Source organism: Chiloscyllium plagiosum, unplaced genomic scaffold, assembly GCF_037043375.1.
Source record: "Chiloscyllium plagiosum isolate Xiang-an unplaced genomic scaffold, Cpla_swu_hap1 HiC_scaffold_9, whole genome shotgun sequence".
Classification (NCBI taxonomy): Eukaryota; Metazoa; Chordata; class Chondrichthyes; order Orectolobiformes; family Hemiscylliidae; genus Chiloscyllium; species Chiloscyllium plagiosum.
In genome coordinates this window covers 80,776,718-80,798,587 of record NW_028270147.1, presented here as the reverse complement: position 1 = coordinate 80,798,587, position 21,870 = coordinate 80,776,718, and the positions used below count along the sequence as shown (strand labels likewise).

The 21,870-nt window shown below is 42.5% G+C and overlaps 1 protein-coding gene across 3 annotated transcripts in view; it reads left to right on the top strand.

Moving 5' to 3' along the window:
• The window catches only part of nos1apa (nitric oxide synthase 1 (neuronal) adaptor protein a), a 386,732-nt gene that overhangs the window by 26,430 nt on the left and 338,432 nt on the right, over positions 1-21,870 (top strand). The gene's annotated exons all lie outside the window — the stretch shown is intronic.

The window sequence follows — 21,870 nt, the reverse complement described above, 5'->3', positions numbered from 1 at the left end:
TCAGCACCGCCTTCCTAACCTGCAATCTTCTTCCCGACCTCTCCGCCCCCACCCCAGTCTGACCTATCACCCTCACCTTGACCTCTTTCCACCTATCACATTTCCAACTCCCCTCCCCAAAGTCCCTCCTCCCTACCTTTTATCTTAGCCTGCTGGACACACTTTCCTCATTCCTAAAGAAGGGCTTATGCCCAAAACGTCGATTCTCCTTTTCCTTGGATGCTGCCTGACCTGCTGTGCTTTTCCAGCAACACATTTTCAGCCCTTCACCCTAACAGGAACATACTATCCCTGGACTCTCAGTAACCCATTTCTGAAGGCTTCCCATTTTCCAGCTGTCTCTTTACCTGCAAACATCTGCCCCAATCAGCTTTTGAAAGTACTGACTAATACAGTTAAAATTGGCCTTCCTCCAATTTCGAACTTGTAACTTTTAGATCCAGTCTATTATTTCCCATCACTATTTTAAAACGAATAGAATTGTGATCACTGGCCCCAAAGTACTCCCCTATTGATATCTCAGTCACTTGCCCTGCCTTATTTCCTAAGAGTAGGTGAAGTTTGCACCTTCTCTAGTAGGGATGTCCACATACTGAATCAGAAAATTGTATTGTACACACTTAACAAATTCCTCTCCATCCAAGACTTTAACACTATGGTAGTCCCAGTCTGTTTGGAAAGTTTTAAAATCCCCTACCATTACCACCCTAATATTCTTACAGATGGTTGAGATCCCATTTTTACGAATTTGTTTCCCAATTTCTGACTATTTGGGTGGTCTATTGTACAATCCCAATAAGGGATTTCTCAGTTCCACCCAAATTTCCCTGGATGTATTCCCAAGAATCTGTCTAAATACAGCTGTCATGCTATCCCTTGTCAAAAACACTACCCCTCCTCCTCTCTTGACCCCTTTTCTATCCTTCCTGTAGCATCTGTACCCTGGAACATTAAACTGCCAGTCTTGCCCATCCCTGAGCCACATCTCTGTAATTGTTATAATATTCCAGTCCCATGTTCCCAACCATGCCATGAGTTCATCTGCCTTCCCTGTTTGGCCTCTTGAATTAAAATGTAGTTTAATTCATCTGTCCTACCTCGTTTTCTACTTTGTTCCTGCTTGCCCTGTCTCTTTGACTTACTCTTTTTTTCTCCAGTGTACCAGTTTCAGACTGATCTCTTTCCTCGTTATCTCCCTGGGTTCTCAACCCCCTTACTAGTTTAAATCTACCCAACAGCTCCAGCAAATCTCCCTGCCAGTATATTACTCCCCTTCCAGTTCAGGTGCAATCCATCCTTCCTCTACAGACCACTTCTACCCCAGAAGAGATTCCAGTGATTCAAACAAGTGAACCCTTCTCCCCTGCCCCAGCGCCTCAACTATGCATTCATTTGCTTTTTCCTCCTATTCCTACCCTCACTAGCTCATGGCACCGGGAGTAATCCAGATATTACTACCTACTGGGACCTCCTTTTTAAATTCCTGCCTATCTTCCTGTATTCTCTCCTCAAACTCAACCCTTTTTCCTTCCTATGTTGTTAGCTTCCATGTGTACAACAATCTCCTGCAAGTCTCTCTCGCCTTTTTTGAGAATATTCTGCACCCTCTCTGAGATATGAACCTGACACCAGGGAGGCAATGCCATTCTGATGGCTCACTGTTGACCACAGAAATGTCTGTTTGTACCCCTGACTAGACAGGGGTACAAATGATCGATTGGAACCGGATGTATCCTTTGTTACATTTGAACCAGTCTTGGTACCAGAAACCTGGCTGCTTGTGCTACATTCCCAAGAGAAAGTGAGGACTGCAGATGCTGGAGATCAGAGCTGAAAATGTGTTGCTGGAAAAGCGCAGCGATGGACTCCTCCATTGCCAGACCATGGCAACACGATGGTTGGAGGAAGAGCACCTCATCTTCTGCCTGGGAACCCGCCAACCATAAGGGATGAACTCAGATTTCTCCAGTTTCCTCATTTTCCCTCCCCCAACCTTGTCTCAGTCCCAACCCTCGAACTCAGCACCACCTTCCTAATCTGCAATCTTCTTCCTGACCTCTCCGCCCCCACCCCACTCCGGCCTATCACCCTCACCTTGACCTCCCTCCACCTATCGCAATTCCAATGCCCCTCCCCCCAAGTCCCTCCTCCCTACCTTTTATCTTAGCCTGCTGGACACACTTTCCTCATTCCTGAAGAAGGGCTTATGCCCGAAACGTCGATTCTCCTGTTCCTTGGATGCTACATTCCCAAGAGACCATCACTCCCTACCTTTTCCAAAACAGCGTACTTGTTTGAAATGGGGATTGCCACAGGAGACTGCTGTATTACCTTCCTCCTCTCCTAGCTTTTGCTGGAGGTAACCCATCCCTCTGACTGAATCTCCTACTTCTCTTCCTTCTGCAACTGCCATCCATCACACCCTCTGATCCTGTAAATTCCTCATTGCATCTAACTGCTGCTCCAACTGATCCATGCGATCGGATAGGATTTGCAACCAAAGACTCTTCCTGCTGACAGAATCATCAGTAACTCTCCCACATAGACAGGAAGATCACATCACTCTACTAAAACCTCATTTTGTGGTAATTCAGGAGTAAGCCTGCTTGCTTAAAGGGATCAAAATCTAGATTCTCCTCCAATATTGGACTGCCCACTGTCTTTTCCAATAATTTACTAATGCTCAGCTGTGTGAGTCACCTCCAGGACCAGCTGTCTGAACAAGAAACTAAATGTCCTCGTGGAATGATAATTGAGGCTTCTGCTAATCATCACTTCCTAGCATGCTCATCTACATGCATATTAACACATCTGTAGGATTGCATTACACCCACAATAAATTGGAAATTTCATTTAATTTACATTACCATACTTCACTTTTTTCTTTAATTTTTTTAAAAGAGTAAATTGTTTGTAAGCATTGAGGAATGATCGACTGATTTCCAGATAGTGGCAGCAGTATCTGATGCGGTTCTGTAGTCACTAGGAGCCTTCTGTTCTCTAACTGGAATGGTCACCTCTCTCTTGCACTGAATCTGCAGATTAGTCACTTGTCAACACTCAAGGCTGTGCCTGCATTCATACATTTGCCTAATAATCTGCTGTGAGCTATTCTGACTGGCGAGGTTAGGAAGCAATGAGGGCTTTGTCTCATTTCTTTGATTTGTCCTCTCTAGCTGAGGAAACTTTTTTTGGGTTAACAGTATCCTGAACCATTTCTGCAAAACGGTTAACCACTTAACCAATACCTTGAACCCGAAGAGCAGGATTCAAATGTGTTTTCTGAAGATAAGCACGTGAGGGATTTGGGGTTATGGTGGAGAGGGAAGAGGTACTGACATTGTATGATTGGATGATGATGTGCAAGTGATAGAATGCAAATGAGAAATGGGACGGGGCTGAAAATCCTAGTTACAGCACAGAGGGTGGCCATTTGGCCCATCGTGCCTGCATCAGCCTGGTAAATGGGCATCATTACCTCATGCCAGTCTTCCACTTTCCCAATACTGTTGCATAGTATTATCTAACTAATCATCCAATGTCCTCCTGAATGCCTCATTTGAATTGACTGCTGTCTCACTTGCTGGCTGTGCACTCCAGAGCCTAATTACTTGCTGAGTGAGAAAAGCTTTTTCGTTGCTTCATCCTTACTTTTTCTTTTGAGGATCACTTTTAAGATAGACCCCTGCCTGAAGCGAATGGTCTGTGAGTGGGAAGACTATGCAGCTGACTCTCTGGTTATGAAAGGAGATACATTTTGAATGGAGTCTGGGGTTTGCAGCCTTACCCCAGTGGAGAACTGTTGGAGGGCTAAGGTGTGGGCAATCTTGTTAAAGTTTGCCAACAGATTTGTAGTGAGGTTCTACTTCAGGTCTCCATACCAGCTGGGATTACTGTGAAGGACCCTCCTTCTCCACCCTCCGTTTAAACCACCATCGGTCATCCATAAGACAAAAGGAGCAGAAATTAGGCCATTCAGCCCATAGAGTCTGCTCTGCCATTCAATCATGGCTGAGTTTCTCAACCCCATTCTCCTGCTTTCTCTACGTAACCCTTGATACTCAAGAACCTCTCCATTTCCGTCTTAAATATACTCCGTGACCTGGCCTTGACTGCCTTCTGTGGCAATGAATTGCATAGATTCACCACTCTCTGGCTGAAGAAGTTTCTGTCCTTCCTTTAAGGCTGTGCTTTCGCGTCCTAGTCCCACCTACCAATAGAAACATCTTAATATCTACTCTGTCCAGGACATTCAGAATTCTGTAAGTTTTCAGTTAGATTTCCCCACCCATCCTTTTAAACTCCCAAATACAGACCCAGAGTCCTCCAACGTTCCTCACATGTTAAGCTTTTCATTCCTAGGACCATTCTCATGAACCTCCTCTGAAAACGCTCCAAGGCCAGTACATCCTTCCTGAGATATGTCCACCCTGTGCCACACTGTCAATTAGATTTGATGGTTACACTTTTGTTTTAAAGAACCAATTATTGAAATATCTTAAAGTATGTGGACCATCCGAACAAAAGGAGGCCATTCAGATCCTCTAACCTATTTAATACTACCCTTATTCTATGGCTGATCAGCATTTTAATTCTATCCACATATATCCTCATTTTTTTTTTGACAATTAAATGGACCCGTTCAGCAGATTTTTTTTTAAAAGTAGAGAGCACTCCAGAATTACAGCCCCTTTGTTTTTTTTTGTTTTGCTTCCTGGCATTGTCCCCAAAGGACTTGAATCTGACTTTATGGTGGCACCCCCCCCCCCCGACACCCCCCTTCTGGACCCTCCTGTTTGAGTAAATAGTTTTCTGTCCCTCATATCGACACTCTTCATTTAAACCACTTCAATTAGATTAGCCCTGTGTAAATAACTTATTATTCGGTAATTGCTGGAGACTGCGGCTCGAACCAATAGATAATCTCGCTTAAATATTTGAGTTTGCTGTGATCACATTTTAGTGACCTGTGGGATTGAATATAAATTGAGCCTTCGGTTATGTTTTTACACAAGGGAAGAGTCTTAACCTGAGGACAGTATATGTCCAGGTCATGTCCTTGGTGAGGTGATAGAACACATGCAACTGTGAGAAGTTTTGAAGGGAGTGAGGAGCTAGTTTAATGTAACTGAGAAGGGGTGCTGACATGGTGAAAATGCACTAACCCTTCAAACGACAGTGCTGGTAATCAGAGTTATTTATGGCCCCTAAATTTAGTCGCCAACACTTTCTGTCAGTGTGGCAATGGGAAGACTGTCATGTAATTTGCAGTGTACATCAGATTTTTTTGTTTGGAGCAAGGAAGCTGGACAAAGTTTGTGCGAAGATTTGTAGCTCGGGTGCTCGTTGCTGTGGTTCTGTTCGCCGAGCTGGAAGTTTTTGTTGCAAACGTTTTGTCCCCTGGCTAGGCGACATCATCAGTGCTTGGGAGCCTCCTGCGAAGCGCTCCAACACACTGCAGTACACCAGAACTGCAAAAAGAAGAAGAGGAACACCTATACAAGGTATTCGCCAAAAACGGATACCCGCGCAACTTCATCAACAGATGCCTAAGAGAAAGACCACGGAACGAGGACATACCACAACCAAAAGGACTAGCCACACTACCATACATCAGGAGCATCTCAGAACTGACAGCCAGACTACTGCGACCCCTAGGACTCATAACGGCACACAAACCTACAGCCACGCTCAGACAACAACTCACCAGAACGAAGGACCCGATACCCAACATGAGCAAAACTAATGTAGTGTACAAAATACCATGCAAGGACTGCACAAAACACTATATAGGACAAACAGGAAGACAGCTAACAATCCGCAAACATGAACATCAACTAGCCACGAAACGACATGACCAGCTATCCTTAGTAGCCACACACGCAGACAACAAGCAACATGAATTCGACTGGGACAACACTACTATCATAGGGCAAGCCAGACAGAGAACAGCCAGGGAATTCCTAGAGGCATGGCATTCATCCACAAACTCCATCAACAAACACATCGACCTGGACCCAATATACCAACCACTACAGCGGACAGCTGAAACTGACAACCGGAAGCGGCAGGGACAGACCACTATAAACACCGGAGGAAACATCAAAGAAGCGCTTCGCAGGAGGCTCCCAAGCACTGATGTCGCCTAGCCAGTGGACGAAACGTTTGCAACAAAAACTTCCACCTCGGCGAACAGAACAACAGCAAGGAAGCTGGATTTATAGAGATTTATTTAAATCTATAATGTGGAGCAATGTTGCATCTCTCTGGTGTAGGTGGTGACTTGAACCCTGGCTCCTGGGGTATTCCTAATGTGCTGCCAGCCAGGCTTCTATCCCCTAATGAAACCTTTTCCAAGTTGCCTGAACTGCAAAATGATTAATATGCATTTAAATTTTTTTAATAGTTTTTAGAATGTGATTGACCACACTTCTTCTTAACTTCAGATATCCGATTACAGTTTCCTTCACTTCACAGCTTGTTCCTTTTTCAGACACAATCACACAGATACATGAAAGAAATATCATCTTGGAAAGAATCTGTAACATCACTAATTTTCTGACTAAGGAAATGCATAAATGAGTGCAATAGGCCATTTGGTGAAGTAAATCATTCAGCCCCTCAATTTTATTCTGCCATTCAATTAGACAGTGACAATCTGTGCTTTACCTGCCTGATCCCTTTACCCTGTTAATACTCTCTCCTATTAATAATCCAATAATCTAATATTGATACAGGTGGGACTTCGAGAGGTCTGGTAACTATTATGCTGTCTTCAGTCCATACAGCAAACCACTTGGCAAAGCAGTACTGAATGAGAAAAAGCTAATTCATTACAGTATAGAATAAATATTAGTAAGAGATAAGGTTTATAGTATGGGGAGGGAGGGGGAGAAATGGTTTTAACGTTTTTTTCTTTCCAAACTTTTTTTTTTGCAGAAAGTCTGTAAAGGTTTCTTCCAGTTCTATTTAATGTCTTTGCTCAATCTGTCCATTTCAATACATGTTTATTGGCCAGCATGGTGGCTATGGTTAGCGCAGCTGCCTCACAGCACCAAGAACCCGGGTTTGATTCCAGCCTCGGGTGACTGTGTGCAAATTCCATGCAGACATTTTTCCTGTGTCTGCGTGGGTTTCCTCCGGGAGTTCTGGTTTCCTCCAAACGTTATGCTACTTAGGTGGATTTGCCATGCTAAGGTGGTCAGGGTGATGCAAACCAGGTGGGTTTGCTCTGGGAAATGCAGGGTTACAGGATTAGAGTTGGGGGATGTGGCTGGGTGGGATGCTATTCGGAGGGTCTGTGTAAACTCGATGGGGTGAATGGCCTGCCTTCACACTGTCTGGATTCTATTCAATGATTCTTGAATCTATATATTTTGCCTCTATTGGCAATTGAGAACTGGACAAGATACTTCAAAACCTCCATTTAGCCTGTAAACGCATAGATGAATTGTAACCGGTTTGTCCCCACTTTTGTAATTACTTAGACAACTACTTTGTGAAATACTTTACATTTAATTAACAGAGTTAATGATGATTTTCTGTGCTCTTCTATTTATTAAGCAATATTTTGAAAGAGTTCTGTGATTTTCTTCCTTCATTGGATGGAAAAGGAACATTGACTATAGTCTGCACGTTTTAAAAAAAAAACTAATCTATTGATTCTGTGTAAAGTTGGGAAAGTGCCCGACCCCACAACTAGGAAACAAAATTACATATCTCCTAAGAAAATTACACAATTCCAGACAATTAAACAAGACGGAATTCCAAAAAATGAAACCCGACGGGACCAACACCCCACGATTCTACGGACTACCAAAAATCCATAAACCAGGAGCCCCCCTCAGACCTATAGTCTCACTACCCGGGGCACCAACTTACAGACTGGCCAAAGAGCTACACGCAAGACTGAAGTACCTGGTAGAAGAGTCCCAGCACTCCATCCACTCCAGCCAGGAATTCCTAAAAATCATCAAAAACACCAAAATAGAGGAAGACTAAGCAATGATCTCATTCGACGTAACAGCACTGTTCACCTCCATCAACATCGACCTGGCAAAGGAAACACTCGCCACACTTTTAGAACAGGACCATCACACACACACACACCAACCACCATCAATCACATTACCAACAAAAACATCATGAAGCTAGTGGACCTGTGCCTCACCACCCACTTCACTTTCAACAACAGTCTACAAACAAACCAATGACACACCCATGGGATCTCCGCTATCAGGATTCATAGCAGAAGCGGTATTGCAAACACTAGAACAAACAGCCATACCAATCATCAAACCAAAAATCTGGGTTCGCTACGTAGATGACACCTTTGTCATCACAAAACTAAACAAGATAGAAGAGACATTTAACATCAACAACACCCTCACAGGCATAAAGTTCACCAAGGAGGAAGAAACTGACAACAAACTCTCATTCCTGGACGTCACAGTCGAAAGAAAGGACAACGGAGAACTACAAACCTGTGTATACAGAAAACCGACAAACACTGACCAAATACTTAACTACACCAGCAACCATCCCAACACACACAAACGAAGCTGTATCAGAACACTATTCCAACGAGCCACCACACACTGCAGCACAGACGAACATCAAAAAACAGGAGAACCACCTATACGACGTATTCAAGAAGAACGGATACTCAAAAAACACAGTGCGCAGATTCCTCGAGAACAAACCACGACAAGCAGACAAAACACAGCCAGAAAACCTAACCACCTTACCATATATCAAAGAAGTTTCAGAAATGACAGCCAGACTACTGAGACCCCTCGGAATCCTAGTAGCACACAAACCCACCAACACTCTCAAACAAGAACTAACAAACTTAAAAGACCCAGTACAACCCATGGACAAAACCAACGTCATCTATAAAATTCCATGCAAGGACTGCCACAAACACTACGTAGGACAAACAGGAAGAAAGTTAGCCACCAGGATACATGAACACCAGCTAGCCACAAAAAGACACGACCCCCTCTCCCTCATAGCCCTACACACGGATGAAAAAAATCACCATTTCGACTGGGACAACACATCTATCCTGGGACAGGCTAAGCAAAGACATGCCAGAGAATTCCTACAGGCCTGGCACTCCAACCACAACGCCATATACAAACACACAGATCTAGATGTCATCTATCAACCCCTCAGAAAACAAACAGGAAATGACATCACCACAAACCCCAGGAACCCCATCCAGGAGATAGATATAAATAGAAAGCAGGAGACAACAGCTTCGCTTCACTTGGAGGTCTCCCCTGATGATGTTACCTAGCCAGGTAATGAAATGTCTGGATATCAAACCTACAGCTCAGCGAGCAAACCTACACCCTAAACCTCAACCTGAGCTACAAACCTTCACAAACCTTGCTCCATTATTGGAGTTAGCAGTTTGTACAGTACAAATTCCTAGAATGTTGTTTTGACAAGCAGCAGAAAATGTATTCCTTAAATGGGGAGTTTTATTTTTATTCTCTCGTGGGATGTGGGCATCTGTTACAGTGAAAGCACAGTTAATAAAGTTCAATAATTTATTGCAACAAACAGGGTTTTGGTGACTAAGTTGGTAAGTTCATGAGCCTGAATGCTTGTGTGCCATGTATACCAGGAGGATTGCATCTTTGGTATGGATCACCATTGGATAAGAGAGTGATTATCAGTATGTAACATTGTGTAGGTCATGGAGGATCACTTAATGAACCTGTTTTATTTTTAAGTACAGGTCTGCACGTATCAATACAGCACCTCCATTCAAATTTGTCAGAATCAAATATTTGGGTTGCGGACATATTGAGGCCTGACTTTGTTTTTGCCACAGCTCCGTTTTTAATCTGCCTCATGCCTGGTCTTGCAATAATCGTGCTGATGTTTGAATGAGATGGTGTACTCCATTAGAACTGAAATTGGGTGAAATGATTAGGAGTATAGAAGGTGAAATACAGTGCCTCAATTTTAGCAAGGCTGTTCTTGTAATGGTCATTTAATGGGAAGTAAAATGCTAAGGGTAGAGCCAAGTGAGGTTTTTTTGGAATATAATTTGTTCAGTATTTCATTGAATGTAATTCTGATGTTGCTATTTGTAGGAACATTGCTTTGCAAACAATTAGACATTGATCTCCTGTCACCACTTTAAATAGTCACCTTCAAGACTGATAGCATAATATCCAAATGTTCAATGACAGATTTAGTTTGTATGTCAACATTTTAAGGACAAATGGAATGCTGTGATAAATATTTATTGCTTGGTGATGTTATTTAAATCACATACAACTTTGAGAATTTGCATCCTTACAAAGACTCTTAAACAGAAGAATGTTGTTATTGTACAAAATATGGAGTTTCAGGATTGAAGGTAATTTAGTGGTTTGGATCAGAAATTGGCTAGCTGAAAGATGACAGGGTGGTGGTCGATAGGTAAATGCTCATCCTGGAGCTCAGTTACCAGTGGTGTGCTGCAAGGATCTGTTTTTGGGCCACTGCTGTTGGTCATTTTTAGAAATGATCAGAATGTGGGCGTAGAACGATGGGTTAGTAAATTTGCGGATGATGCTAAGGTAGGTAGAGTTGTGGATAGTGCCGAAGGATGTTGTGGGTTACAGAATGACCTAGGATGCAGAGCTGGGCTGAGAAGTGGTAAATGGAGTTTAATGCAGAAAAATAACAATAGTGCAGAATACTGAGCTAATGGTAAAATTCCTGGCAGTGTAGATGAACGAAGATCTGTGTACTGGTGCATAAATCCCTGAAAGCTGCCACCCAGGCTAATAGGGTCATTAAGAAAGCATTTGGTGTGTTGGCATTTATTGGGGGGGATTGAGTTTTGGAGCCACAAGGTCATGCTTCAGCTGTACAAGACAGTGGCAAGGCCGCGCCTGGAGTATTGCATGCAGAACTGGTTACCACATTATAGGAAGGATGTGGAAGCTTTGGAAAAGGTTCAAATGGGATTCCATAGGATGTTGCCTGGAATGGAAGGAAGGTCCTATGAGGAAAGGCTGAGGGAACTGAGACTTTTTTGTCGTTGAAGAGAAGAGGGTTGAGAGGTGATTACTTTATACGTCTCGATTAATCAGAGGGTTAGATGGGGTGGACAGTGAGAAACATTTTCCTGTAATGGTGAAGACTAACATGAGGGGACATAGCTTTAAATTTAGGACAGATATTAGGGTAGTTTCTTCACTCAGTAGTAGGGGCGTGGAACGGTCTGTTTGCAACAGTTGTAGACTTGCCAAAGTTAAGGGCATTGGACATACATATGGATGATAATGGAATGGTATAGGTTAGATGGGCATCAGATTATTTTAACAGGTCGGCCCAACATCGAGGGCCGAAGGGCCTGAACTGCGGTGTATTATTCTATGTTCTAGATGTATTAAGCAAGATGCGGGCAGGGATTGTTAATTTTTTTTGTGGGGTAAGGTTGGTGGGGGTTAGCAATGATTTGGTTTCTGTTGAGTGCAGCACAACTGGGACTAATAGACTCTTTACAGTGCATTGGAATTCTGTTGAATTCTCCATGTTGTGACCCCTGGCAACATCTAATAGTTAGTGAAGGTGTTCTTTCCAGTGCAACCTGGAATATTATTCATGCCACAAAGTTCACAGCAGGCCTGTGGCTTCTCTGCTTCAGCTGGTGATTGTGAAATGTTTGTAAGCACTTCCTGCCTACATTTGAGTGTCAGATTTTTGCAATCTCACATTTGACTACACTGAAGGGTTTTGCTGTTTAGATCCCTTTAGAAGCCAGTTAAAGCTATTTACAAATGCCACAGTGCCAGTGTAATACCAGTTTCCATTTACTGTCTTGGTTAGTTAAAATATAAGCAGCATGTATAAAAGACTATATCTCTTAAAGCTATTGTTAAACATTTCAAGACATGCCACTGTCGTTTCTGATCTAGCATTGTGCTTGCGATGATTTAAATGCAATGTATCAAATGTATTTAATGTGCTGGCAATAATTTGCAGTAAATGCTCAGAATAATGGCTCAGCGTAAAGGAGTCTTTGGAGGGACATTTGTATTCATGTAGGGCCTCCTGAAGGTATTCTGTTCAAGATAACTATTTGCTTACATTTCTATAGTGCCTATTCCACTGAAATATTTCAAAGCGCTTGATTGGATGTGAAGTGCAATGATTTCAATACTTTGAGCTAGAATTATACAGTGCAGAAGTGCTCCTTCATCTGAGATATTAGTCAGGACAAAAGCAGATGGAAATGAGTGGAGAATTGTTTTTTCTTTCTTGTTTAAACAAGCTCCACTCCAAACACTGATTTAAAAGGGTGTCACTGGTTCAACAGGAGTATTTTAGGGGGCAGGCAGCTATGAGTGACACATTGCAATTTCCATTTTGTTTTGATGAGTTTGCTGCAAAAATGTACAATTCATCTTGCCATATGTAGTTGTTCAAACTTCTATCTTGTAATCGTGATCGGAGTATATTGCCTCGGAGATATGGTTGGGCTTGACTTTCCTTGACCCCTCTTGAGAGTTGTAAACTGCGGTGTTTTGTGGCTGTTCCTGTAACGTTTCATTTAAGATTTTAAAAAAAAAACTCCTAACATTTTAGTGAAACTTCGCCTACACTGTAGCCCACCACCATCACCCTAATTTCTTTTTAATCCATTCGGAAAACATCAGCTTTAAGTGGCTGTTCTCTGAATGTTGCCAGCCGCCCAAAGTTCCTATGCTGAATTGTTGCAGATAAAATATGGCTCAACATTCCTGAGCAGAGCAAATGGAATGTGGTTTGTTATTGCCTGTGCCGTTTGTAGCAGAAGTTGAACTGTTTGATCAATGGTCATGCTACAAGGCTCAACTTGTGTCAGTAATTTCCAAGCTATATAGCTCTTGTTGTTATGCTGCCATGAATCTGTGATAAATGTTCCTTTATAGACGTCTGTCACTCAATTAATTGAAACTGAGGAAACCAACAAAGATGCACCAAATTGAGTTTTGATTTTTCTCTGCCTTTTGTTTTTAAACGGCTCCCCATAAACATAAAGAAAAGGTCTCTGTTCTATTAAACGTACTCATTTTGCCTTTATCGGTTTTTGTTTACCCCTTCCTATTTGTCTTTGTTTAATGTCAGTGTGTTTGTTCATTCCTAATGTTTTCATGCCACTTTTTTGAACTGCAAGATATCAGCATTCAAACAGCTCTTTCTGCGGTGTGACGGGTAATTAATGTGACAAACCCTGGTTGATCAGAGGTCAGTTCCATTTCATGATTGGCTTCAGTCTGAAAGTCTCTAGTGGAACTGCACAGAACACACTCTTTAATATGTTCTTTCAGAGTGATCTCTCACTGGCTCAAATTTGGATGCTGGTCACTATTGTCCTGAATGTATCAATGTCTCAATCTCTCTCCGTCTAATGGGGGCTGCCTATACAGATTATTGCTGCTGCCTGATTCCTGCCTCCCTGTTTTAATCATGTAGATTTGGGAAATAAACTCCTGTCCCTTCACCACCCACCACCTTATCTTTCTCCTACTGAGGTATTTTACTAAATGCAGCATGCAGTAGTCCCCTGCAATAAGTTTGCTTTACAAACCCTGTCTGACTAAAGTACTGTATCAACATTGATGCCTTTCATTGATTTTTTTTGTTGTTGTTTGTTTTGCAAACCCACAAGACCTTTTTTGGAAGTAAAATTTGTAAGCGAGTAGACTTGGCATATAAATCACAGGGACAACAAAAACCCATACTTTTTGCAAGTTGATCTGATTGTTCAAGCTTTTGTGTAATTGAATTTCAATTTATCTGCAAGAATGATTTTTTTCTTGGAAGCTTAAAGCAACAGTAGTCACTAGCTCATTTTTCTTGGCTTTAAACTGATTTGTTTTCTAAATCATTGAAAAAGAAAAATTTGAACTGCACATTAGTAACCTTTTTCCTGTACTCTGGAAAGCTATCCTCTATTGCACTATAACCTCCTGCATATTTTCCCTTTTTACCTTCATATTGATTGAGTCAAGTTGAAACGCTTACAAATCTCTATCTTGTCCAACCAAACAACTAGTGGTTTCTTTCAGCCTGCGTTTAAACAAAGTCACCTCTGCCTCCAGCAATCCTGCTGTGAAATAATAGAACAAGCTTGGGCTGAACTGTCATTTGTAGTTGCTCTTTAAATGACCTGTTGGGATTTATTTAGAAGTATTGAAAATTTACAGCTATGCAATATTTCACCATGTTTTCAGTCCTCTAACACTTAATCCAGAAAAACCGTCAAAGGGTTGCTGTTCTATAAGCCACTGTGGGGGCTGTTTTTTTTTGTTGGAGTGTCAGACTTGGGTCACTGGCGATGTTTCTGAGTCAGAAGGTTGTTGGTTCAAGCCCACTCCAGAGACTTGGCACAAAATTTAAAAATAGGATCTCGAGTTGTGTGCTGACCTGGGATGCTCAGAGAAGATCTCATTCAAGGGTGAGAAGTGCTGTTCTGCCTTGTGACCTATTATCCAGCAACCAGCAGCAAAGAGAATTGATCAGCTGGTACGTAGCTTGTTGCTGTCTATGGAAGCTTGCTGTGCACGATGCATTACCACACTTCGTGCACTGCAGCAGTGATTACACTTCAAAAATACCTCATTAGTCAGAGGTTTCAAAGACCCATGTTTAAAGTCACTGTCCCCTTTTTTTCATATAGTAAGATACCATAAATAGCAAATGAAATGAATAATCAAATTTATTGTGAGTTCTTGATTTTCTTCATACTGTGAATTGGGATCATTTATGTCGTCTTAAACAGACCGATTAGAACTCGAGGTCTTTGACTCTGACTCTGACTCTGACTCTGATCTCCAGCATCTGCAGTCCTCACTTTCTCCCAGTTGCTTATAACCTTACTGCGAAGCTTCCAAAGATGCCTCCCTTGAAGTTCTCCTCCTCCCCCCCCCCCCCCCCCCCCCCTTAAAAAGGGCTATCACTTTCACCGCCACCTTCATCTACCTATTGCATTCCCAGTTACCTTCCCCCTTGGGTCACCTCCCTCATTCCTGATGAAGAGCTTATGCCCGAAACATTGATTCTTCTGCTCCTCAGATGCTGCCTGACCGGCTGTGCTTTTCCAGCACCACACTCTTTGACTCTACCCTCCAGCATCTGCAGACCTCACTTTCTCCTAGATTAGAACTCTATGCCTTATTTGGAAAGTTGCATCTCCAATTTTGTTGCTTTGTGCAGAAGTCCGGAGTGGAATTTGAACCTTAAGACAGATAAGATGTAGGTCGTTCAGCCCATCGAGTTTCTTCTGCCATTCAATGAGATCATGACTGATTCGATAATCCTCCATTCCACTTTCCTGCCTTATCTCAGTAGTCCTTGATTCCCTTACTGATTAAAAATTTGTCTATCTCAGTCTTGCATGCACTTAAGGATTTAGCCTCGTTAGCCCTGTGGATTTTTTTTTACCAGAAATTCATTACCCCCTCAAACAAAATTCCTTCCCATCTTTGCCTTAAATAGGTGCTCCTTACTCTGAGATCATGCCCACTGGTCTTGACAGCCATGTTACTGAGTGTGCTATCATGGGAGTCACTGAGCACTATGAATGATTTACCATACTGGGAATCTTCCCATCCCCAGAGTCTTTGACCCTGAAGTTTTACTCCATTTGCTATTTGGTCAAACCAGTGAGAAATGGCCTATTGAACAGCGCCTAAAGAATTTACTGCATTGGACCATCTTGGAGTGAGACTGTGTCACTTCTGTTTTGAGGTACGTTAGAAGCACTGCACGCTGGCACACAAGCGACCGTGTAATTACAAGCTGGGATTTCAGCATGTTTGAATCTCAAAATAAAACCTGAAGATACAAAACTGGTTGGTTGTAATCCAAGTGTTTTCTCACCCAAGAGTCACACTAGACATTTGAGCTGAAAGATTGCTTTGCAGATGATGACTGATCTGTGGCCTTGTAGCATTTTATGTTTTTACTTCAGATTTTCAGGATTTTCTTTTATCACTTCTCCTGAACCATTTCACCAGAGGAATGATGTGCTTAATATAGTCTGAACATACCAGCGCACACATCCATCAACAAAGGTCACTTCCTGAGCCTTGTGGAATGTTTTGACTTGAGACAGGATGAATTCTCTTAATGAAGAGCGAGCCTGTAATTTTCAAGTCCAGTTAATTTGACATTCCTTTCTAATTCCTCTTTATGTGAGGTGACTGTTAAAAACATTGTGTCAACGTTTGCTAAAGCTTGCTAGAGTGCTCAAAGTCAAAATAAGTTGTCTTGGTTTTTGTTTCCACAACCTATCCACTTTTATTTTCTTCCTCAGTATTTGGGTTCTGCTTCAAGGGAAGCAAAATGTGGCAAGTGGTTGCTATCATTGTGTAAATCTGCTGATTGTGGCATGGTTCTGACTTTGTTTACAAATCCTTTCGTGGCCTACCATGTCCTATCTACCTCTGCAGAACTCAAACCTGAAACCAGTTTTGCTACCTCTGATTCTGGTCCTGTTGCACCATTCAAGATCCATTCTGTTTTTCTTCCCCCTTACTACTCCCCACATTTTTTCCACCATACCTGTCACGTCAGCTAAATTTTTTTTGGCAAGGGATGTAATGGATGAAGGCCAAGGTTTTTAAACGTTGCAGCTTCCAAACAGGGAAGCAGCAGTCATTTTTTTTCTGCAGATGCAAATGAGCAATATGTTGATTCGTTATGAATCACCCAAAAGACCAGGTTCAGAGCATGGGGCTGAGTGAAAACTGTGACTGCTGCAAAGTTTAATTAGGATTTGAAGTCATATGATAAATGGAGATGTCCTGGTTAGGGAAATTATTTATCCGCTATTTCTGAAACCCAACGCAAACTTCTAATGGCAGTCCAATTTTTAATGAGTAGACCATATCTCTCTTCCTGACCAATTGCACCAATAAAGATTTGACTTTTAAATACTTAGCGCCATTATTTTTAAATTATGGGTTGTGTGCAAGGGAGACAGTGAGGACTGCAGATGCTGGAGATAAGAATCGGGAGTGTGGTGCTGGGAAAGCACAGCAGGTCGGGCAGCATCAGAGGAGCAGGAGAATTGACATTTCCGGCATAAGCCAAGGGAGTCTGAAAGCAGTCAAATATCCGAGCAAGGCTAGAGACTTGCATGGGCCTTTTGAATTTATTGGCAGAGCCTTCTTTAACTCTGCCTACTGATCAGGGTTGAAAATGTGTTGCTGGAAAAGCGCAGCAGGTCAGGCAGCATCCAAGGAGCAGGAGAATCGACGTTTCGGGAATGAGCCCTTCTTCATTCCAGAAGAGCTCATGCCCGAAATGTCGATTCTCCTGCTCCTTGGATGCTGCCTGACCTGCTGTGCTTTTCCAGCAACATATTTTCAGCTCCGATCTCCAGCATCTTCAGTCCTCACTTTCTCCTACTGACCAGGGTGTTCGTCCTGTTGGAGAGGAGAATGGGGTGAGCAGCAGTGGCAGGAGGATGTAACCGTGGACTCATGGAGAGGGTATGGTCCTCCCCTGCAATTGGGAAGGAGAAGTAGTCTTGTGGGCCTAGTCAGAGAATGCCTGACCCACAGGGATTGGTGAAAGAGGCACAGCTATCTGGTGGAGCCAACAAATCCTGTCCCCTGGAATTTAGGCATGTAGATTTTATGCTGCAGTTAAACAAAACCTTAGTTACAGCCTACTTATAGTACCTTTAACTGATCTAGGCACCACGCGTGGATGATGTTTGGTCCTGGAGGGAGTTCATTACAGGGTTGCAAGGAAGATATCTGGTCTTCACGATAGATTGAGAGATTAGGCCTTTATTCTCTAGAATTTAGAAGGTTAAGGGGTGATATAATCAAGGCTTTCTGGATGTTAACAGTGAAAAATATGGTAGTTTAAAGATAAACTATTTCCCCGGTTGAAAATTCTAGAAATGGGTTTAAAACTAGATTTAGAGCCAAGCCATTCAGGAGAGACATTTGAAAACACTCCTGTATGCAAAGAACAGTGTAGATTTGGAACTCTCTTCCTCAAATGGTGGTCAATGCTAATTCAGTTGTTAAATTTAAATCTGACAATGTTTTATTCAGCAAGGGTATTGAGGGAAACGTGCTCAAGGTAGGTATGTGGATTTGGCCACAGATTGGTATGATCATTTTAAATGGCAGGGCAAGGTACAAGGGGCTGAAAGGGCTACTCCTGTTGCTACATTCCTTTTCATTGTAGAATTTTCCGACTGTGGGAATCCTGTGCAGCAGCAATGAATTTAAAACTCGACTCCCAATTGCTTTGTGAGATTCTCATTTTAAACATTTTTAATGAAGGGTGTTGCCTTGGAAGGTCAATCCACTGACATTAAACAATGACTGAGTCAGTTGGGGTTTATTTCCCATACTTGACTCATTTTGCCAACTGTTCGTGTTCACTGTCTCGCCTCCTTCCCCCCCCCCCCCCCCCCCCCGCCCCAGAATGACTCTAGTAGGCTTGAAGGTGTTTAAGCATTTTGGTGATCAGCTGTGTGTATTCGGTGCAGGAGAGGTTTTAAAAATTCAACCATCTGACAGTGAGCAAGAGGAATTGTAATTTCTGCTGACGATTCTCAAAGATTGCAGCCTTCCCTGGAGCGACAGAGGTTACAACAGGTCACCCTCGAGGTCTCAGTGTTGGTACCTTGGAGAATTCAAGAATGAGACATGGTTTTAAAATGTAGGGGGCATCCATGACTTTGGTAAGTGTTTGTGAAAAGCTGCTTCTTTGTTCATAATGTGGTGACAATGGTGCCTGTGGATATCTCTCTGGGATGCCCAGCAAGTTGGGACAGCCCTAAGAGGGGGGCTGTCTGTGGGAAACCAGCTCTGGGGAAGGGAAGGGGGCAGTCAGATATATCAAGACAAAATCCAGAAATCTCTTGGAAGAAGGAGTCATGAAAGTTCAAGTGCTGTTAGAATTCTACATTACATATACAGCAGGTCATTTGGCTCAACCAGTTTGTGTTTGACCACATCTGCTCCCATTTTTCCTTCTCTCTTCTGACCTATACAATAGACGCTGTTTATTAAGCACAGACCACAGGACCACTGTCTGGAATTAATTTCATTAGAAGAAGTAGTTAAAGTTAAATGAGAAACAAATACAGAAGTTACTGGAAAAGCTCAGCAGATCTGGCAGCATCTGAGGAAGTGTCGCTGGACTCAAAGCATTAACTCTGATTTCTCTTCACTGGTGCTGGCAGACCTACAGAGTGTTTCTAGCAATTTCTGCATTTATTGCTAAAATGAGATGAGTTGAAGCTTTTTGATCTGCACTCATCAGAACTGGGTTATGGGAAATAGAATTGAAAAACGGTAACATTGTTTTATATAGCATGAGAAGAGAGTGCTGATTTGGTTGGGTCATCATTGGCATGAAGATGCAACAAGCAGGTCCATTCTGATAGGTCAGGGTATTGCCAAGGGGATACAGCAACAACTGACTGTCCGCCTGTAGTTCAAGTTGGCAAATGCATAGGCTAGAGTGCAGCTGCCTTCAAATCGATGCAGTTTTCCTAAACTTGAATGTGATTATTTTTACATTTTTTTTTTGTGCAAAGGGTCTAAAGCTGCCAAGATCCTTTTAGAGAGATAACAAGCCCATTAGAATTGTTAAAGGTAGACATGAATGTTCTGGATGTAGGCTTGCTCGCTGAGCTGGAAGGCTCATTTCCAGACATTTTATCACCCTACTAGGTAACATCTTCAGTGGGCCTCAGGCAAAGCACTGTACATGATTCCTGCTTTCTATTTATATGTTTGGGTTTCTTTGGATTGCTGATGTCATTTCCTGTTCTTTTTCTCAGGAGGTGGTAGATGGGGTCTAACCCGATGTGTTTGTTGATAGAGTTCCGGTTGGAATGCCATGCTTCTAGGAATTCTTGTGCGTGTCTCTGTTTGGCTTGTCCTAACATGGATGTGTTGTCCCGGTCGCAATGGTGTCTTTTCTTGTCTGTATTTAAGGATACTAGCGAGAGGAGGTCATGTCATTTTGTGGGTAGTTGGTGTTCATGTATCCTGGTGGCTAGTTTTCTGCCTGTTTGTCCAATGTAGTGTTTGTTACAGTTCTTGCACGGTATTTTGTAAATGACATTTAGTTTTGCTTGTTGCCTGTATAGGGTCTTTCAAGTTCATTAGCTGCTGTTTTAGTATTTTGGTGGGTTTGTGGGCTGCCATGATGTCAAGGGGTCAGAGTAGTCTGGCAGTCATTTCCGAGATGTCTTTGATGTAAGTGAGAGTGGTTAGGTTTTCTGGACGTGTTTTGTCGGCTTGTTTGGGTTTGTTGCTGAGAAATCGACTGACTGTGTTCATTTGGGTCTAGACTAGAGTGGTGCTGGAAAAGCAAAGCAGCCCAGACCGTATCCGAGGAGCAGTAAAATCGACGAATCGGGCAAAAGCCCTTCACCGTGTTCATTTGGGTACCCATTCCTTTTGAAAACATGGGATAGGTGATTTTCCTCTGTGTTGCTGTGTGTTGGCTCGTTGAAATAATGTTCTGAATGCAGCTTAGTTTGTGGATGTTGGGGGTGAATGCTTCTGTAGTTCAATATTTGGGCCGTATGTGTTGTTTTCCTGTAGATGCTGGTTTGAAGTTGTCCATTGGCTGTTCGCTCTGCTGTGACAGCTAGGAATGGCAGTTTGTTGTTGTTTTCTTTCTCTTTACTGAATTTTATGCCAGAAGGGTATTATTGGTGGTCTTGAAGGTTTCCTCTAATTTGTTTCGTTTAGTGATGACAAAGGTGTCATCCACGTAGCGGACCCAAAGCTTGGGTTGGATGGTTGGCAGAGCTGTTTGTTTGAGTCTCTCTGCATTACTGCCTCTGCTAAGAACCCTGATATCGGAGATCCCATGGGTGTTCCGTTGATTTGTCTGTAGGTTTTGTTGTTGAAGTTGAAGTGGGTGGTAAGGCATAAGTCTAGTAGCTTGACGATGCTGTCCTTGCTGATGAAGTTAGTGGTGTTTTGACGTATGCGTCTTTGGGTCTTCTAATAGTGTAGTCATAAAGTAATGTAGAGACTCGAACAAACAGCTCTGCCAACCATCCAACTCAAGCTTTGGGTCCACTACATGACTCATTTAATGATGACAAAAAGTAACAAATTAGAGGAAACCTTCAAGAATAACAATATCCTTCTGGCATAAAATTCAGTAAAGAGAAAGAAAACAATGAACTGTCACAGCAGAGCGAACAGCCAATGGGCAACTTCAAACCAGCATCTACAGGAAAACAACACATACGGACCAGATATTGAGCTACAGAAGCATCGTCCCAACATCCACAAACGAAGCTGCATCAGAACATTATTTCAACGAGCCAACACACACAGCAGCACAGAGAAACTACGCAGATCAGAGGAAAATCACCGATACCATGTATTCAAAAAGAACAGGTACCCAATGAACACAGTCCATCGATTTTATTCTCAGCAACAAACCCAAACAAGCCAACAAAACACGTCCAGAAATCCTAGCCACTCTCCCCTACATCAAAGACATCTTTGAAATGATTGCCAGACTACTCAGACCTCTTGGCATCATGGCAGCCCACAAACCCACCAAAACACGGAAACAGCAGCTAATGAACTTGAAAGACCCTATACAGACAACCAGCAAAACTAAATGTCATTTACAAAATACCGTGCAAGGACTGTAACAAACACTACATTGGATAAACAGGCAGAAAACTAGCCACCAGGATACATGAACACCAACTACTCACAAAACGACATGACCCCCCTCTCACTAGTATCCTTAAATACAGACAAGGAAAGACACCATTTCGACTGGGACAACACATCCATGTTAGGACAAGCCAAACAGAGACACACACAAGAATTCCTAGAAGCATGGCATTCCAACCAG